Genomic DNA, 19103 nt, shown 5'->3' with positions numbered 1-19103 from the left:
AAGATCAGCTCGAGGTGAACACGGCGTTGGGGCCAGCATTGGATCTTAAAAACATCACCACCCTTGAACTTGCTCATTAGAAATCTGTTTCAACCCGAAATGCCAGGGGCAGGCCCGAGCGGAAGAATCCTGCAAGTGTGACGGACGCCAGGGGACGGCGATGGCGTGGGGGCAGGGAGCTGCACCTAGGACGGCAGGCAGACAGACTCTGTCACGTGGGACGGTGCAGACTTTTAAGGCAAGGCGGTGGCCGCAAGAGCCTCCGTGTCCCTCCAGCTCCCGTTGGGGAAATGGACACAGAATTGGGTGATGGTTCTGTTTCTTCTGACACGGTGGTTTGGTAAATGCCAGGAACCACCTGGGCATCTCAGGACCACGGGGTGGGGGCACACACAGGCTGCGCTGCCCTCAGTGCCCGCTTTGGCCTCCCATGACCCAGACCTGTCTCTGGGGCCGGGGCCGGGCAGCCAGGGAGCCACAGCTTACCTGGGCGCCCTGAGGCCCGGGGACCGGCGGGCTGCTCCAGGCCTGCCCACCGGGAAGCCCGGTAAGGCTCCGTTCCCGGCGATCCACAGTGACGCGCTGAGTGCTTCCTCGTGTGTGTACTCAGTTCCCGGCATCACTGCTCAGGCGGGCTCCTGACGGTCACCCCGGAGCCTCACTAAGGGAGTGTGAGGCTTCTACTAAAAAGCCTAGTGCCCTGGTTGAGTTCAGAGCAAAAGCTACAAAGGGTTCGGTTCTTAATACAGATCGGCACGCATTTCCATCGCATTGTCCTCCTGCAGATGGGAAAGCTACAGTATTTTTATACACACACAAAAAAACCGTATTCGCCTAAATCCTTTGGAAGCGCTCTCCACGGCATACAGGGTCTTAGGTTTCTCCGTTTGGATTTCAGACAAAATTGGAAACCTGTTTTTCATGTTAAACATTTCCAGAAGGAACAAAGGAAAAACAACAAAACTCAAGTTCTCTGGAGAACCTTAAGCCACTGGATTTGCCAGGGTCATCGGAACCATCGACTGGCTTTTCCAGCATCCTGCTCTTCCCGCTTCCCCAGCTCCCCAGCTCCCCAGAACCAGAGCTCTTTGCTCCCCAGGCCTCCCCCTGACCCTCCCGTGGCCACGGCCACCCGGAGCCGGGTCTCCAGGGCCACCCGCCACCCAGGCTCGGGGCAGGAAGGAGCTGGAAAGCCCCTGCGGATGAGGTCATGGGACTTCTGTGACATCAGCTGCAGAAGAGGAAGAGGAGGGAGAGGCGCTGAAGGAGAGGCGGGAGGGAGGGCACTCGGAGGCAGGCCAGGCCACGGGAGGTTCCCAGGCTGGCCAGCACCCCTGCAGCCCCCCGCCCCCCAGAGACCCGGCTGGACGCCCGAAAGGGAACTTGAGGAGGGCGTTCTGGCCCGGGCCTCCTGGGTCCCGCCTGAGCTTTTTCTTGACACGTTAGCTGTTTTGTCAAGAAAACATGTTTTATTCCATGAGAAAGAAAAACTTTGGCTGGGTCGTTTGAATTATTGAGGCCCAGTCCAGCAGTTTCCAAGGGCTTTTGAACTCAGATTCCTTTACGGTTTTATAATCTCGTCTTTGGGAAGCCGGTCTGGCTCTCTCCCGGTGCAGAGGAGTAATGGATTACATTCCAAGATGTTTTTATGACAAGGTGATTTCCTCCCGGAGTTGGAGGTAAATTATGAGGCTGAAAATCTTGTTGCCTCCTGAAAGCTCTAATATTTCATATTCATATGGAGTGCTTTACCGTTTTCAAACTCCATTTCGTACTTTTTCTCATTTCATCCCCCCGAACGCACCCGGGGAGGCCGGAAGCAGAACCTCTCTTGGATCCAGAGATAAGAGTCGGAGGCTCACAGCCCCCACATGCCCGGCCGGGATCCTGCAGGTAAAGGGCTCTTGTTTCGGGGTCACCGCTCTGCCCACTGGCCCCCCCACATCCCAGGATGTGTCCCCACAATTCTCATCGGGGCCTCAAGCTTCAAGACCTTCATCTTAGGTCACAGACGAGGACACACCAGACGGCCCTGGAGCCCTCCACCCGGCTTGGGACCCATGGCTATGGTCACCCATGTCGCAGACCCTGCTCTGAGCCCACGTGCTGGCCTGAACCCCAGCGCTGGGCTGCACCCTCACTCCGATGGCTTGCCCCCAGAACACACACCTCTGCACTCATTTGTCTCATTCGGGTTGGAGAGCCATGTCGTGGCTCCAGAGCCCTCAACCCTTTGTGTTATGACTTTAGTTGTTGAGATGCCACACCTCCTCGGTGTGTGTGTGTTGGGGTGGGGAGAGGAGGGGGAGAGGCTAAGTTAAAATACTTTTGCTTATTTCACCCAAAACTTGTAAACATAACGCCTCCCTCAGGGCCTGGTTGGGGACGTGGTAGGGGATGTGGTTGGGGTTGTGTCCATCTGGGCAGCGGTGGCTTTAGGCGTCACGGAGGGGGCACTGCTGTGAGATGCGCTGGTCCCCGGGGCTGTTGGGAAGGCAGGTGCCTGCGTCCCCACCCCCTGGGCCACCTCCCCCGTCACAGAACTATGTTTAGCAGAGCGTCTGCCGAACGCTGCTGAGCGGGACAGAGGAGAGGAATAGGACGGTGAGCCGCACTCACAAGTCCCATTACTTCGGACTCGGAGAGAAATGCGGGGATGTGAGACGGAATTAGAGGAAAAGATGTAATATTCTATTACTGGGTTTATAGCCACAGATAAAACCCAAGTGCCCTGCTCCCAGGCACTCACCCTCCTCCATTCGAACCGCTAATAAAGGCGAATTCCTTTCGTTTAAGGCTGGTGACTCTCACCTTTAAGCTCTCACCACTGTGTGAGGGGAGAGAATTAAAGCTACATGACCATAGCTCTTATTTTTCAAAGGGAAAAAGTGTAAGAACTTGACGGTTTTGCAAAGACGGGCAGGCCCGCACACACTTGCTCTCCGACCGTCCACAAGGGCCTCATGGTGGGGAGGGCTGCGGGAGGGCACGCAGGGGCCGTGCCTGGGGTGGGCAGAGCTGGGAAAGGGGCCAGCCAGGGGTCGCCCACCCTGGAGGCAGGGGCCTGGGCCCAGGAGACCCAGCCCGCTTGCTTGTTGCAAACAAGTCCCTGCAGCTGTCCCCAAACAAAGCAGACCGCCAAGAATTCTTCTCTTATTCCTAACTTTCCCATAAAAAGATTCAGGTAAATGTAGCATGACGAGCCAATTTAAGCCAATTTCAGAGTTATTTGAGTAATTGGTTATTAAGATAACAGTCTCAAATTTCAATTCAGCAATTATTGTCTTAAAGACACAGGCCCCGGCATCAGGAGGGAAGCGGTTATGTTAAAGTGGAAGAGCCCCGGTTTCCTGGGGGGAAGGTGCTCCCATGAGCAGGGAAGGGGCCCCCGAGGCCTGCACTGAGGAAGTTTCCAGAACACAACAGAACTGTGCTTCCAAACCCAGAGACCAGCCCGGGCCTGTGGCCGTGGTTATTAGGAAGATCCAAAGAACAGACATCTCTCCAGGTCTGCTGTCTCTCTGCCGTACACATGTGTGCACACACATGCTCATGTGTGAGCAAGTCCTCACCCCATATTGAGACCCACCAAGGGACTTCCTCCTGTGCCCCCAGGAGACCACAGACAGCCTCGCGCGAAGACCCCCGATGGGAGAGCTGCTTTGGCAGAGGCTGCTGGTGGGAAGCCAAGTCTGCCTCCCGAATGCCGGTGGAATTACCCAGAAAGCCTTGCTGCGGAGAAGTGAGAGTGCTGAGCCGATTCCCTGCTAATCAACCCCCGAGGAGACGGCGGTGGCCAGATATTACGAGCTACCTACCAGCTCCTCACGGAGCTCAGCTGCAAGGACTCCTGGGCGTTGGCTGCTCCAAAGTTTTGTTGGGAGTGTTTGTTTTTTAAACAGAAGCCCTTGGCCCCGGAGAGGGCCAGGAGAGCGCCTCATCTGGGAGCACCGTGCTATTTGAAGAACGCCAAGCGAATGTGAGAATCCGACTGCCTGTGCGTGGGCCCTGAGCACCTCCTGGCGCCAGGCTCGGCGTCTTATCTGAACCCACTCATCCCCTTCGCACGGAGGGGATGCAAGGAGAGGAATTCTGCGTTGGGGAAACTGAGGCTTAGGGTGCTTAAGTGGCCTGTAGTGGTTCCTACAGGGAGTAGGGTGTATGGGGGTTGGAAGCCAGCCTGTGTTCCAAACACCAAGCTCAAAGTCATACACCGGATTGTCACTAGAATATAGGAAGGAGGCCCCAATGCCCCACTGTCTCCAAGAAGCCCAGCAGGCAGAGGTTGGCACACATCCATCCGCTCCTGGGTGTGCACACATCCATCCGCTCCTGGGTGTGCACACATCCATCCGCTCACCGGGCGTGCACACATCCATCTGCTCACCGGGTGTGACACACCCATCCGCTCACCGGGCGTGCACACATCCATCCGCTCACCGGGCGTGCACACATCCATCCGCTCACCGGGTGTGCACACATCCATCCGCTCCTGGGTGTGCACACATCCATCCGCTCCTGGGTGTGCACACATCCATCCGCTCACCGGGTGTGCACACATCCATCCGCTCACCGGGTGTGCACACATCCATCCGCTCACCGGGTGTGCACACATCCATCCGCTCACCGGGTGTGCACACATCCATCCGCTCACCGGGTGTGCACACATCCATCCGCTCACCGGGTGTGCACACATCCATCCGCTCACCGGGTGTGACACACCCATCCGCTCACCGGGTGTGCACACATCCATCCACTCCTGGGTGTGCACACATCCATCCGCTCACCAGGTGTGCACAGATCCATCTGCTCACCGGGCGTGCACACATCCATCCGCTCACCGGGCGTGCACACAGCATTGAGTGCCTGCATTGGGTAGGCAAGGCTACTTTGTAGTAGTCATGAAGACCCACAGAAAGCAGACATAATTAAAAAATAAACTATATATATATATATATATATATATATATATATATACACTAACTAAAGGCCGGTGGCTGTGACAATGTCACACGGTCGTGACCAAATGAGCAGAGGCTCTTGCAGCAGAGGGGGCAGGGCGCGAGCTGCTAGCAGTGGAGAGCCAGGAGCGGCAGAGGGTGAAGAGCTAGGAGTGGGAGCGGCAGAGGGCAAGGGCAAGGCTTAAGCTATGAGCAGCGATGGGAGGAGTGGCCAGCTGAGGCAAGAGTAAATGAGCTACTCACGCTGGGCCTCTGGTTGTTTAATGGAAAGCTATCATTTACATAGTACTTCCGCTATTTTCCTGTCAGCATTAGGGACTAGGTCCTTGGTCAACAAGTTGTATTTGATGAATGGATACATATTTTGGGATAAAAATGGATAGCAACCAGAAAAACAACAAACAATGGCAAGGAGTCCATGCTATTTGGAAGGTCACAGCCATCTCTGAAGACGGGTGGGGAGAGGAGCCCACCACAGTGGGTCTCAGCTCCTCAGTAGCTGCCCATGACCGCACTGCCCTGCCAGTTCTCCCAGGATGGGCTCAGGCCATCAGGAGCAGGCTGGCTCCTCTGAAGAAGCAGACGCGCAGACTGACCAGGTGCATCTGCTCACAGATGACTCTTCCGCTGCCCTGAGCACAGCAGCATCGGCATGGAGACCGGGGGAGGAAAGAGCAGGGAAGGCCAGCGGGAAGCTTTTGCCTTCCCGGCCCCGCCCCGGGAGTTGGTGCGTGCTACTCTGGCATCAGAGCGCCCCTCCCAGGTGGGCAGGTGAACAAGCGAAGGCTCCCAGCCAATCCCGAACCCGGCAAACAGGTGCATCTTCCGGTTACACTCACGGAGCCCACGTCCATGCAGTTCTTCTTCTCTGGTGTGAGTGGGCCCCGCCGGGGTCCCATGGACTGAACGATGGGACAGGCATTTCCTGAGGAGAGCCAGGAGAGGCAGAGGGTGAAGAGCTAGGAGTGGGAGCGGAAGGGAAACGGATTGCTAGGAGGTGAGGGAGGCCCAATCTCTAGTCAACTGGTCCGAAGGCTACAGGAGTTAGGTGTTTTGGAGAGCATTTGGTCCTTATAATGATTATTGTTTTTTTAAAAAAAACATCTTGTAGGATATGAGAACCAAAATGCTCCTCAACTGCCACCCATTTATGCTATTTATTTCTAGGCTTGGTGACCATGAAATACTTTTTTTCGTGGCCTTGTGGAGAGGAAGGCTAACCAAGTCTCTCTCTCTCTCTCTCTCTCTCTCTCTCTCTCTCTCACACACACACACACACACACACACACACTCAGTGACTCCAATGGTCTGTGTGTCCACCCCCAAGGTGAAGACCTAGTCATTCCCATCCCTCCCAGGGTCCCTCAGGCTGCCTCTCCCCTCTACCCCCGCTCCTTGTCCAACCACAAAGCAGCTCCTCTTTCTGGAATTTGCGATGCCAAGAATGTTACATATCAAACAACAATAGTAACATCAGTGACACGCCATGACACTTTAATGTTAAAGTGAATGTGAAAATATCATATCTGGGAATTAGTAGCACGATATCTAACCATGGAGGTTTGCTCTTTTCTCTCTCGGCCTACTTCCTCTGAGGTGCAGCCAGGCTGCTGCCTTCAGGAGTCTATTCCTTGTTTATGTCTGAGTAATACTCCCTGCATGGAGGTATCACAGTCGGTTTAACCATTTGCTCCTTGAAGAACATATTCATGTCTATGGTTGGCACAGACAGTACCATCTTTCAGCAGAGTGGAGCTCGGACAGATGCCCGGCCTGCACCCCAAACTCCCACACCTGGAGCGCCAGCCCCTGGTCCTGGGCCGTCTGATCAGCACCCTGGACAGCGGGGTCGCCAGGCAGCCCCCACACAGGGCAGTGTCTGCTCTCAGAGGCCAGCATGAGGTCACTTTCCTCTCTATTAATTGTCTTCTGTCTTCAGGGCTCCGGCTCAGGCTGCAAGGAAGGAAAACCCCAAATGGAACACGTCACGTCACAGGACCGGGAGGTTTAACGCGTGGAGAGAGTGGATTATCAGCTTTTTATTAAAAACATTCCCTGTACAAACCAGTTTGGCTCAGTGGTAGAGCATCGGTCTGCGGACTGAAAGGTCCCAGGTTCGATTCCGGTCAAGGGCATGTACACTGGTTGCGGGCACATCCCCAGTAGGGGGTGTGCAAGAGGCAGCTGGTCGATGTTTCTCTCTCATCGACGTTTCTAGCTCTCTATCTCTCTCCTTTCCTCTCTGTAAAAAATCAATAAAATATATTTAAAAAAAAAAAAAAAAAACATTCCCTGTCTCCATGGAGACATTTAAAAAACAACAACGCTGGGACAGAGGAAGGACAGGTGATGTGAGGTTTGGTAAAAAGCAGTTCATATCCTGTAAATGAGAGCTCCTGGAATATTTTAATTATGAAACGAGGAGGTAATCCCGTTGGCCTGGTCCAATCCGGGCCTTTGACTGAGAAAGTCCTAAAATCCACCCTCTTTCCCAGCCTCTCCTGCGCTTTCAGACTAATTCCCGGCGTCAGTGTGATTGGCTCTAAGCGGGGCGTGTGCTCGGCGTTTGAAAGTGCCGTGGCCTCACACCTGCAGCTCAGCACAGAGGCCCCGTGGGTCTGTCACGTGTCCAAAGTGAGACGGTCTCCTTCCACGTGGAGTCAATGGCGGGTGGTTCACAGTCTTTATGGGAAGACGGCAGGCAGGGCATGCCCAGGAGTCTTGCGGCTTCAGAGGACCAGGGGGGCCCCCAGAAACCCACCTGTTCCAGGCTCTGGGGATCCCCGGGGACACTGAGTGGAAACCAGTAGGAAGGTGACCGGTGGGATCCAAATGCTGCTGGTACACTGAGCCTGACCGTGACCATGGAACAGAGACTGGGCCTACGCCAGGCCCTGGGCGGGACAGGCTAAGGGCAGCAGCGCCCCACTCAGCCAATCGCCTCCAACCCCAAGGCTTTGCATCTGGACCAGACCCTCCATTCCCAGCAAAAGGAGCTCCTCCCTCCCAGCTCAGGTGCAGCCACAGCGTCCTGGGCAGCCCGGACCCTCCATTCTCACCGAGTAATCCTTTCTTTAATGTGAACAGATTTGAAGTTTGAAGTGCCTCCCAGCAGTCAGACCCAACTGCCCCCCACTTTCCATTTGCTCCACCAGGACGCAGGCGGCGTGGACTGACACCTTCTGCACAGGCAGCGGCCTGGAGCCCAGCCCGGGCCCCCCACTCCCACACCTGCAGGGGGCCGGGCCACCCGCACCCGCCGGGCAGCGAGGAGCTGCCGTGGCCCAGGAAGCAGGACCTGGGCCGCGGGAGACAGCGGCCCCGGGTCACCGCCCGGCTCGCAGGGCGGGGCCGCTGCGGAGGCTAACGAGTCCCCAGGCGGTCCGAAGAGTCCGCGCCAGCTGAGCTGGCCGGGCCGGGGAGCCGGGCGACGCCGCACCTGCCGGTAGTCTCAGGTGTGCGGGGCCCAGGTGCCAGCCCCGGGGAACAGAGAAAATTGCCAAGTTGTTACTGTTAAATCAGCCCCATTAAAAACGGCAATTACTCCCGCTCCCGGGGTGGCACCGACCCCACGGGCCCGGGAGTGAGAAAACCGCCGTTCGGGGCCACTCCCACCCAGGAGCTCTCGGCTGCCCGGGACGCCCAGGTGCAGGACTTCGAGGGAGAGGCCGCACCTGGTGACCCCCACGGGTGTATGGACAACCCCGCCCCCGGCAGGGACCTCCCGTGGGCCCCGGGGCGTCGCCATGGGCCCCACTGCTGCTCCGGGCTGAACAGCTGGCTCCTGAGGCCTGGCACACATGGGCAGGGTGACCGAGGGGCCAGCTGAGTGGGCAGGGGCTTAGCTTCTCACCTGTGAGGTGGGGTCATTGCAGAGCTGACCAGAGAGAACACAGAGATGCTCTTTATTCCCCATGTGAGATACGGAGAATGCGCGTGATGTCACAGCCAGGAATACACGGCCACGTGGTGATGGAGGCAGGGGGTGGAGTGACGTGTCCACAAGCCGAGGGCTGTGGCCACACCCAGGCTAGAGGGCAGGGAGGATCTCCCCTCAGAGGGAGCAAGGCTCTGCCAGCACCTTGACTTCAGACTCCCGGCATCCAGTACGGAGGTCGCAAAGTGTCTGTGGCCGTATGCCCCCAGGTGGGGTGCTTGTTACAGCAGCTTTAGGAAACGGATACAGACTCTGAATCTCAGATTCTCTGTCTCTAAAAGAAGAAAATACTATTTTTCTCTATAATGCAAGTGAGTGTTTGGGCTTTTCATCCCTGAACTAAGTGGCTTTGGCCTGGAGAGAGACCTCTGCCAGGACCCAGCAGGCACAGGGGAAGGTCATGCTCACAAGTACAGAATCCCAGGCCCAGTCTTTTCGACCCTCGCTCACATGTCCCATTAGAACAACTCCTTCCCTTAACCACATGGAGCAGGGCCCTCTCGCTGGCGTACTTGTTCACTGGGCTGTGAAGAAACTATTGGAACTTCTATTTCTACTTCCTAAAATGTCATTCTCTTTTTAAAACAATAGATTTGAATGTCAGAATAGCGGTGGAGTCAGAAAACTGAGCAGGTACTAGCTTCCTGGCACCCAGATACCCAGCTCCTGGCAGCAACATCTTCCATCGGTCGGCCATGCTTATTACAGCCAGGGATCATTGCCATGTCACCACCACGGTTACCTGAAGCCCATTCTCCAGTCACCTGTCCTTCAATATTGTGCGAGGTCCTTGTTCAGCCCCTGGAGTCCACCCGGGATCTCCTCTTTTCTTTATTTTTAAAAAATATTTTTTGATTGATTTCAGAGAGGAAGGGAGAGGGAGAGAGATAGAAACATCAATCATGAGAGGGAATCATGGATCTGCTGCCTCCTGCATGCCCCACACTGGAGATGGATGAAGCCCACGGCCTGGGCATGTGCCAGACTGGGAATCGAACCCTGACCTCCTGGTTCATAGGTCAATGCTCAACCACTGAGCCACCCCCCATCGCCCCGTGACATTTTGTGGTCATGGCTCCCGAGGCTCCTCCCTGCTGGGATTGACAGCATCTCAGACTCTCCTTGCTTTTGATGAGCTGCAGGGTTTTGAAGAGGACCAGGCAGGTGTTTGATAGCATGCCCCTTAATCGGGATCCGTTTGATGTTTTTTTCCTTATGATGTGGTTTCTGTGGAAGAACAGACGTTCTCATGGCATCTTACCAGAGGCAGGGACTGTCAGCAGGACCTGTCACCACCGACGCTGACACTGCTCACCTGGCTGAGGCCCTCTGTGTCCGGGTCCCTGCTGCCAGGGACCTCCCATCCCCCTCCCATCCGCCTTCCTGTGGGTCCTCCGTCCCCATCCTGAGAGGGGCCCTGCCTGAGCTCAGGGATGGATGAAACAGAGCCACGCCCCATTTCAGGGAGGCGCAGGGGCAGCGGGGCACCCCGTTTACTCAGAGAAGGGCCCACAGGCGGGATCCAGGCCAGCCAGGCTCATGTGCTGAGGGTATGGCTGCAGCCAACCAATCCCCAGGGGACACCCCGAGGCTCAGAGTGCTGCCCCTGGGGGACAAGGCAGGGTGACCCCACATGTCACACTCCTTGTCAGGCCTCGCAAGCAAGTCACCCCTTTTGCGTGAGCCCCACTTGTCCCAGGCGGGGCTTTGGTCCTCCGGTGGGCACCACTATGTACAGCCGTGTCCCAGCCACCTCTCCGCCCCCCAGTCCCCCGCTTTCCAAACCCCACCTAAGAGCCCGAGCGAACACCCAGGACCGGCAGGGGCACCTTCCTCTTTTCCCAGGAAGCCTGACCCCCACGAAAAAGACTGCAGTGTGTGCCCCTTCATTAAATACCTGGCCCCCACCAGGGGCCTGGAAACCCTCCTTCCACCGTGCTCTTTCCATCGCCGGCACGGCCGATCCAGGAAGCCCGCGCGGGCGGGCGCCGGACGCCTGTCAGGAGGAGTAAATTGAACTCCTGACGGGCAGAGCGATGGGTCAGCGGGCGGACTTCCCGGCCGTCACCCGCTTTCCTGGAAGCTGGCGGGCGAGGGCAGCCGTCAATCAGGCTCCCGGGCGATCATTACGGGGCTGCAGTGAAGCAGAAAAGCACCGTAATAAACAGGCCCGCCGCCGCCGCCGCTCCGCGCACCCCCCTCCCCGCGCAGGCCCTTCTGGCCTCGCTGCGCCTTCACTCCCCGGCCAGCTGTTTGACCCTATTACCGGAACATGATGGGCACCCTGTCACCGGAGATGCCTGCAACAGTCGGATGCACCGAATCTATCTTCCGGACAGGTACACCCGCGGATAATTTATTGTTATGCGCTGCCCGGGGATGTTGACAGCCGCCGCCGCGGCCGCCACGCGAGCCCCATGTGCGTGCGGGGGAGCGGGCCCCGCGGTGCGCTGCCGACAGCCCGTTAGTGACCGCGCGTGCGGGGCGGGGCGGGTGTGGGGCGGGTGCTGCGGGGCCGCGGCACCACCGGGGTGCAATCCCGAACGTGGGGATGGATCTGACCTTGAACCACACAGGGCTCCCCTTAGTCCCATTCGGCCCAGAAGCCACCTCTGGGCACGGCTAATAGGGGCCAGGGGTGACGGGGCGCCTCCTCACACGTGGGGACAAAGCCTGTTCTCGGGGCCCCGATTCACCAACCCAGGTGGGCGCCCTGAAACACACACCGGCTGGCCCCCCGCCTCCCGGCCCCTCCCACACCGCCAGGCACGGACCCCCACGAATCGGCTGCAGGCGTGACGGGGAAGGGCTAGGAGTCCGCAGCAGAGTTTTCAAGGCTGTGGCCACGCACAGCACAGACAAGTGGCCACGCACTTGAACTCCCGCCGTGGGCCCGTGGGCTGCCTGGGAGGGAATGCCTGCCCGTCGCCCTCCGGCCCGCCTCTGACCGCGCGCCTCCGCGGCGGCGGGTGCCATTTAGGCCGGCGGAATCCAATCAACGTGTCAGTGAAATTGCCGCTCATCCGTCGAGATTAAGCCTCCGACTATTACCTCAGATTTAGTGGAAGTCGGGGATGCGGGCACGTTCCGCGGGGCCATTAGTAACACCTGGACTCATCCGCATGCGTTTCAGATCTGGCCCCATAAATCCCCGGCCATTAATGATCACTCTGACTCCTCGGGATAAATGGCTTCACGTTTTTTGATAATGAAAATATACATTCCGCGGCGGCGGTGCCTTCTTAGGCCCACATTACCTTGGTAATGTACTTCATGGCTGATTGTGGCCGACGGCGCCATAACTCTCCGCGGGAGTCTCAGCGGGCGGCACCGGGTGCGGGGCCGCTGCTGGGGGTTCATTGAAAAAAAAAAAAAAAATGTTACCCGGGTATTTATTTTGCTGTTTGCGATCGGAAATGTAATGGAACAGCGTCCTGGGCGTGCTTGTGGGGGAGTTTAGGTAAAAGTGTCTGGACCCTAGCGCCTTGGCACCCCGTGGCCCATGCCCACCACACCCACGTGCCCACACGCCCACCCAGGAGCTGTCCCCCACACAAAGGCAGGGTGGGCCACCGCCATCGGGGGGAGACGATAAAAAAATAACGGGCGCGTGTCACCGCGAGGGCCCGGCGTGTCCGCTCAGTTAGAGCCGGAGAGATTATTTAAATATCTCAAATAAATCTCGTCATTCCCGGCACATCCATCTCCTTTAAGTGCTCATTAAGGTGGGGTGTGACAGTCCCGGAAAATGAAACACTAATTCTTCGGCGCCGCGGCCGCGGGGACCGCTCCCAAGGGCGGCCGAGTTTAGGGGAAGACGGGGCCGCCGCGGAGCGGGCGCCCCTTGCGCATCTCATTCCAAAAAGCGATGGTTGGGGGGTGGAGGGGTTGTTTGATGCCCAGTCCCCCTCGCCAGGCGTGTTGATCTATCGGATCTGAAGGGACCATGTCAGTGCGCAGGGTGTGATAAACGCTCCCCTGTGCGGGGCTGGGCGGCCTCCCCTCCCCGCTGCTCCGCATAATTCGCAGTCGGCTTGTCTCTGGGTGATTTAGACCGAGTTTCCCGAAGACAGAAGCTGAAGGATGGGCCGCAGCCTCCTGCGCTTCCCTCCTCCCTTCTGGTGGCAGGACTGGGTTTTTGTTTTTTTTGTTTTTTTGTGATAAAGAAACTGTGTCTAAATAAATGGACTCCGGCCTCAGTCTGCTGCTGAGCTCGAACCGATGGAGCGCCTGGGCCGCTGTGGGCGAGGCTGTGCTCCCGCCTCAGGGTCCTCTCGAACAGTAAAGGTTCACAGCGGGGAGCCTGCGCACTGGGCAGCCAGCCCGGGATGGTGACTGGTCCCATCACGCGAAGTGCTTAGATCCAACTCGGACATGTGAGGTCCCGTCAGAAAGCAGTGCCCGGGCGCCACTGGGGCAAGAGGGAGTGCGGAGGCAGGCCAGAGCCCTCTCCATGGAGATGGCACTGCCCTGGGGGCACTGCCCTGAGCTCTATCCTCGGCCCAGCCCCCCGAAGCCGTTTCCCAATCCCAGCGCCATGGGCAGACGGGGTGGGGGTGGGGAGGATCAGCTCGGCCAGGCTCCGGGCCGGGTCAGCATGCCCAGCGCCCAGCGCCCAGCACCCAGCACCCAGCACCCAGCACCCAGCACGGGTCTAACCTGGAAAGTTCGGAGAGGAATCGGAGACGCGTTTTCAGCAACACGCTTCCCTGGATTGGGAGTGGGTGTCGGGATGGGACCTGCCGGCAGAGAAGATGCAGAGGCCAAAAGGAGAGAGAGGGGGACCAGAAAGAGGGGAAGGAAAAGGCCAGAGCACCTGGATGTGAGAGGAAAGGCTCAAAGGACCATCCCCGCCCGCAGGAGACTTCCAGAGGAGCACGGCGTCCAAGAAGTTCTAAGGCCGAGGTCTGCAAACTCATTCGTCCACAGAGCCAAATGTCAACAGGGCAACAAGTGACATGTCTTTGGAGAGCCACATTTTTTAAACTTAAACTTCTTCTAACGCCACTTCTTCAACAAAGACTCGCCCAGGCCGAGGTATTTTGTGGAAGAGCCACATTCCAGAGGCCAAAGAACCGCATGTGGCTCGCGAGCCGCAGTTTGCCGACCACGGGTCTAAGGCAAGAACCTAACAGCCATAAAGCACCGCACGGAGGTGATCTGGATGAGGACTGACATCCGGGGCCTGGTGGGAGCTGTGCCAATCAGGTCTTGTTGGAGCCACTTCCCAGGGAGAGGAGGTTGTGCTGAGACCCAGGCAGAGGCCGGGGCGGGAGCCGCAGAGCAGGGGCCCTTCCGGGGTGTGCAGAGAAGGGTGCGAACCCCAGGCCTCTGCCCAGGCCCTCGGGGAAGGGGGGCATCCCTCTCCCTCACCAGTCTCCTGAGCTTTAACAGGACAGGAGCCAGGCCACAATGGGCCACCCCATTGGGGCCTCCGGGGAGAGCAGGTGTTCAGGGAGGAAGAGCTGAAACTCGGGACACACGGGGGAGGCAGGGGAGCTGAAGACGGGGGAAGTGAAGAAGTGAGGAGGCCCTGGCCAGTGCTCAGTGGTTAGCGCACCACCCCGATACACCAGATTTCGGTTCTGTCCCTGGCTAGGGGACATCCACGAAGCAACCAATGAATATAAATAAGTGGGACAACTTAATGTATTCTCTCTCTCTCCCTCCCTCCCTCCCTCCCTCCCTCCCACCTTCCTTTCCTTCTCTCTGCATTCCCCTCTTTCTCTTTCTAAAACTCAATAAAGAGACATTTTGAAAAGTAAGAAAAGAAAGGACAGTAGATACTGAGGGTCGAGGGGGGGGGGGGGGGATGGAAAAGCCCGCTCTGGGTGCTGCCCTGTTTGAGGACAGGAGCAGACTCCGTCTTGCCGGCTGACACTGAGTATTTTTAAACGGCAGGACTCGGACTGACTGTGAAGCCAGGGCGTTAGCAGAGAGCCGCCGAGCTATAATACTCCAAACCCTCCGACTCCTCTGCTTCACAGCTGAGCTTTTTTAGAACCTGAAGCTCATTAGGAGGCAAGTTTAAACACACCACAAGCAGGGAGCTCTCCGGCCGCAGTGGCGCGGTGTTTACTTACATCTGTGCACGAATGCAGATACACACACCTGCGCACACACAGACACCTGCACACATGTACATCTATGCTGCCTCATGGTTTGTGGTGCACCACACACAGGACACACACATAGTTTATATGTTGAGTATGCATCATACATGTAATTTTTTAGAGTTCACATGTGCACCATCCCCGCCCCCCACACACACCATGTAACCAAGTGGGTGCCCGTTTTAAGCATCCTGTGGCGTGCCTCTCCCTCCCGCGATGCCCCGCGCTCGCTGGCACGGACGCAGGAGGCAGCCATTAGGATGTGGATCTGCATTAACCCAAATGAATAATGCATCCGCGGAGGCGGTCTTTGTAGACAGCGTGCCCTAGAATTTTTGGAAGGTGCAGAGGATTTGTAGAAATAATGATTATGAGGGAGGAGGTGATGTGGAGGGGGGTGGTTCCATTCTGACTAATAAGTGCTTCCTAATCGCTCAGAAACCTCTGTCAGGCCCGCGCCTCTCTCCAAATGCAAATGGGGGCGCCGCGGCTGCAGAGCCCGCTGCGCGATACACAGACAGGGCGCTCTCCGTGTCATTCCAGATGATGTGGCAACCACGGCGCTGGCTGCGGATAATTACAGGAGAATGACAGGTGGAAATAAGTTCTCATTTAGGAGGCTCGCAAACGCGGGGTGTGGGTGTGGGTGTGGGTGTGGGTGTGGCAGGTGAGCCGAGGTCCCAAGGCCCAGGGCCGGCCTCCTGATCTGCAGGGCATGGAAGGGACTGGGCCATGGCTCCCCCACGGGGAGGGGACCACGAGGGAAGCTCTCACACTCACACCCGAATCTGTTCACCTTGGAAAAGAACCGGCGGGACGCGAGGTGGGGCTGTCCACGGAGGCCGATCCAGCCAGGGACCAGGCCCAGGACAGCCCGTTAGCTGATGTGGGGGCCGCACAGGGTCTGCCTCCGCCCCCTGCCCCGCGGGGGGCTGTCCACCGGCTCCCTGATGTGCTTAAAGGTGGAAACAAACCCAGCAGAGAGGCCGTGGGAGTCTGTCAGGTGTGTGGTGGATTCAGGGTGGAAGCCTGGCTGGCATTATTGATGCAAATTATTAATCACCAAAAGCGAGGAGGAGGAATATTTAAAGGCAGCGGTGACAAGCGGGGTGGCTGTGCCCCGCAGGCCGGCGAGCTGTCACTCACTCCCGGCATGCCACAGGGCACCATGGCTTCCAGGGAACCCCCTGCCACAGTCACCCCCTCCCCGGGTAACCCCGTCTACGGGCTGTTCTCTGAGTACCTCAGCATCAGGCAGAGTCCCTGGGAGCCGCTGGCTGCAGGGGCACCCTGAACCCCAGATTCCCCAACATCAGCCTGGCCAACACCGGCACACCTCCTTTCCGGAACCTTCTGGTTCCGCAACCTGCAGCCCCGAACACCTGCTACCAGGTGTGCCTGCCGAGTGAGCCGGGTTCCAGCCTGGCCTCCTGCAGGGCCCGGCTCCCGGGGCGGGCACCGGCCACCTGGGTGGGCATCGTTGGAGGGCCGGGCTGTGGGTCCGGGTATCTGCCAATCCCACGTTTTGCCATCTGCCTGTGTGACGTCATGACGGAGGGAAGGTGCTTGCAGCCTTGTTCTCACCGTCTCCTGAGCACCCGTCACCAGAGTGCGGCCCGGACCTCACGCTGGGCTGGGAGGGAACAGGACGGGGCGGGGGGGGGGGGGGCGGGACACACCATTCATCCACACGGACCAGGCCCGCGCAGGCTCCCGTCTCGCCCTGCGTCCTGTTTGCCTCTCAGTATGACGGGCAGAGACGCAGCCACGCCATGGGCCCCCGTGAGCGCCCCTGGACCCTGCGCTGGGCTGGCAGACAGCTCATCCACACCATGTTATCACCTTCACGTCACAGTAAGGAAGCTGCTCCCGCTGAGCATGGAGCCCAGCACATACGTGTCCACGCGGTGCCAACCAGACACTGACGAACTTCCCGTGGGCGGGTCCGAGGAGAGCAGGCGGCCCCACGGCGGGCCCAGCCACTGCCCGGGACTGTGGGAGGAAGAGGGTCCTTACCCTCCCCCTCTTCCCCACGCCGGGCAGTGGGTGGAAAGCCGCTACTTCTCCTCAGGCGTCTGGGCTCCGCTGACTTCTGGCGCCGTCCAGGCGCACCCGCGGGCTGGACTCCCCGAGACGAAGCCGCCCCCTCCCCGGCCGGCCCCCCGCCCCCACCCCATCCTCAGGGCCCAGGCAGGCGCCCGCACTTATTCATCGTGAGCAATTGTTGTGTGGACGGCCTGTCCACACCAGCCCTGCCCGGAATGTCTTTTTTAATCAAAATTCTGCTCCCAACAGCCCGGCTGATCAAGCGCAGCGGCCGCTCCGCGGCTATCGACGATCTGTCTCCGGCATTAGCTCCTCGCTCCCCTCTATTTTCTCCGGGCCCGGACGGCGCTGCTTTGAACCGTGGCTCCCGGACGCGTATGGATTGGACGTGCCCCGCACACGTTCCCTCTACCTCCCGGCCCTTGCTGCATTTTGCAAAAGCAACATAAAAAGTTAAAACCCGGGAAGGAGGAAAAGGAGCGCCATGACTCACCTCTGGCCCCCACGCCATGCGGCTGGCTCTCTGGGACAGGAGTGAGGGCCGCGGGGAGAGGGTGCGGTTCCTCCAGGCGCTGGACTTGCAGACAGAGGCTCCTGGAGCCGGTCCTACAGGAGGAAAGGGAGAGCATCCTGTCAGGGGCCGGGCTGCCCTGGGTGAAGCTTTAGAGGCACAGCGATTGCCTGTCAACCTACAGGAAGGAACACTGGCTCCTGCGAAAGTAGGTGTTGGGGAGCAGGCTGGGAAATGACCCCGCAAATAGGTGAGCCCCCTGGCGCCCACCCGGCTGGTTCCAGCCATGCCTCCCCTGCTATGCTGGAGCTGGTCTCAGCAGGCGGGGCTCCTGGCAAATGCTCGCGAAGCAATCGATGGGCCGGCAGTTTTCTCTCCTGAAAAATGCAGCAGCTCCGGCTGCTCTCCCATGGCCGCAGGTGGGCAGCCCCGGACGCTAAGCTCAGGAGGAGGAGAGCAGGGTGCGGGGCCTGGGCCACCAGCCTGGGCCAGAGGCAGGTCCCCCTGTTCCCCCCATGGCGGCCTGACCTCACCCAGCCCTGCAGCCTGGCGCCCTCAGGGAAGAGCATGGGGAACAGAGCCTGCGAGGCTCAGAAACCACGGCGGAGATGGACATCAGAGAGGCAGCGGAAAGGACTGGAAGCAGGCGCCACGGAGCCCTGCAGGGGCCAAACAGATCATGGGGACATCGCGTGTCTGGGACCCCAGAAAGTTTTAGGGTGTCAGCATGACCCCCTGAATGTGTTTCCCTCGTGAAGAGTCCACGATGTGGCACTGGGGGTCGGTCCCATCCCCGCCACGGGCGCCGAGGAGAAAGGAAGTTGTGGGATCTGAACGTGGATGTCAGCGCTGCAGGGTTTCCCAGTTCAAGGACATGGGCCACACCTGTGTCGCCCACGCAGGTGCGTGACCAGGAAGCATGGGTCCGCGGTTGCGTGGCGTCCCCTGGGACGGGAGCTAGGAGGTCTGCTGGGCTGGGCCCGTGTCTGTTCCTCAGTACTCCCCCTCTTTCCACGAGGGACCCCGAGAAGCTCGCTCTCACAGGGTGGGGGCGCAGGGTGAGCAGTCATCCAAGGAGATGCCACGTGGCCAGGCAGCCCCGATCGGGGACGGCCGCTCCCCTGTCCGCACCTCCTGGGCGGGGGACGTGCGTTTCACCTGTGACCAACTGAGCAGCATTTTCATAGTCAATGTGACCACCCCCTGACCAGGGGACGGTCCTGGGGGCCGCTGACTAAACCTCCGGGAGGGACACGCAGAGCCACACATCCAGGGGCTGGGCGGCGCGCCCGCGGCTATAGGAAGGCTCAGCGTTGGCCCGGAGGACACCATAGCATAGGGGTGTCGAACTCAATCAGAGAAGGGGCCAAAATCTAAAATCCAGCCTAAATCGCGGGTCGGATGGTTTACTGAACAGTCATAAACTGACAATGTCATAAACTGACAGCGGAGTGCAGTGATGACAGCGCGGTGCGGGCCACATTGCAAGGCCTGGCGGGCTGGATTTGGCCCGCGGGCCTTGTGTTTGACACATG

Source organism: Pipistrellus hanaki, assembly GCF_964339955.1.
Source record: "Pipistrellus hanaki genome assembly, chromosome: 14".
Taxonomy (NCBI): Eukaryota; Metazoa; Chordata; class Mammalia; order Chiroptera; family Vespertilionidae; genus Pipistrellus; species Pipistrellus hanaki.
The sequence above is the reverse complement of the archived record's forward strand: the minus strand, read 5'-3'. Positions refer to the sequence as shown.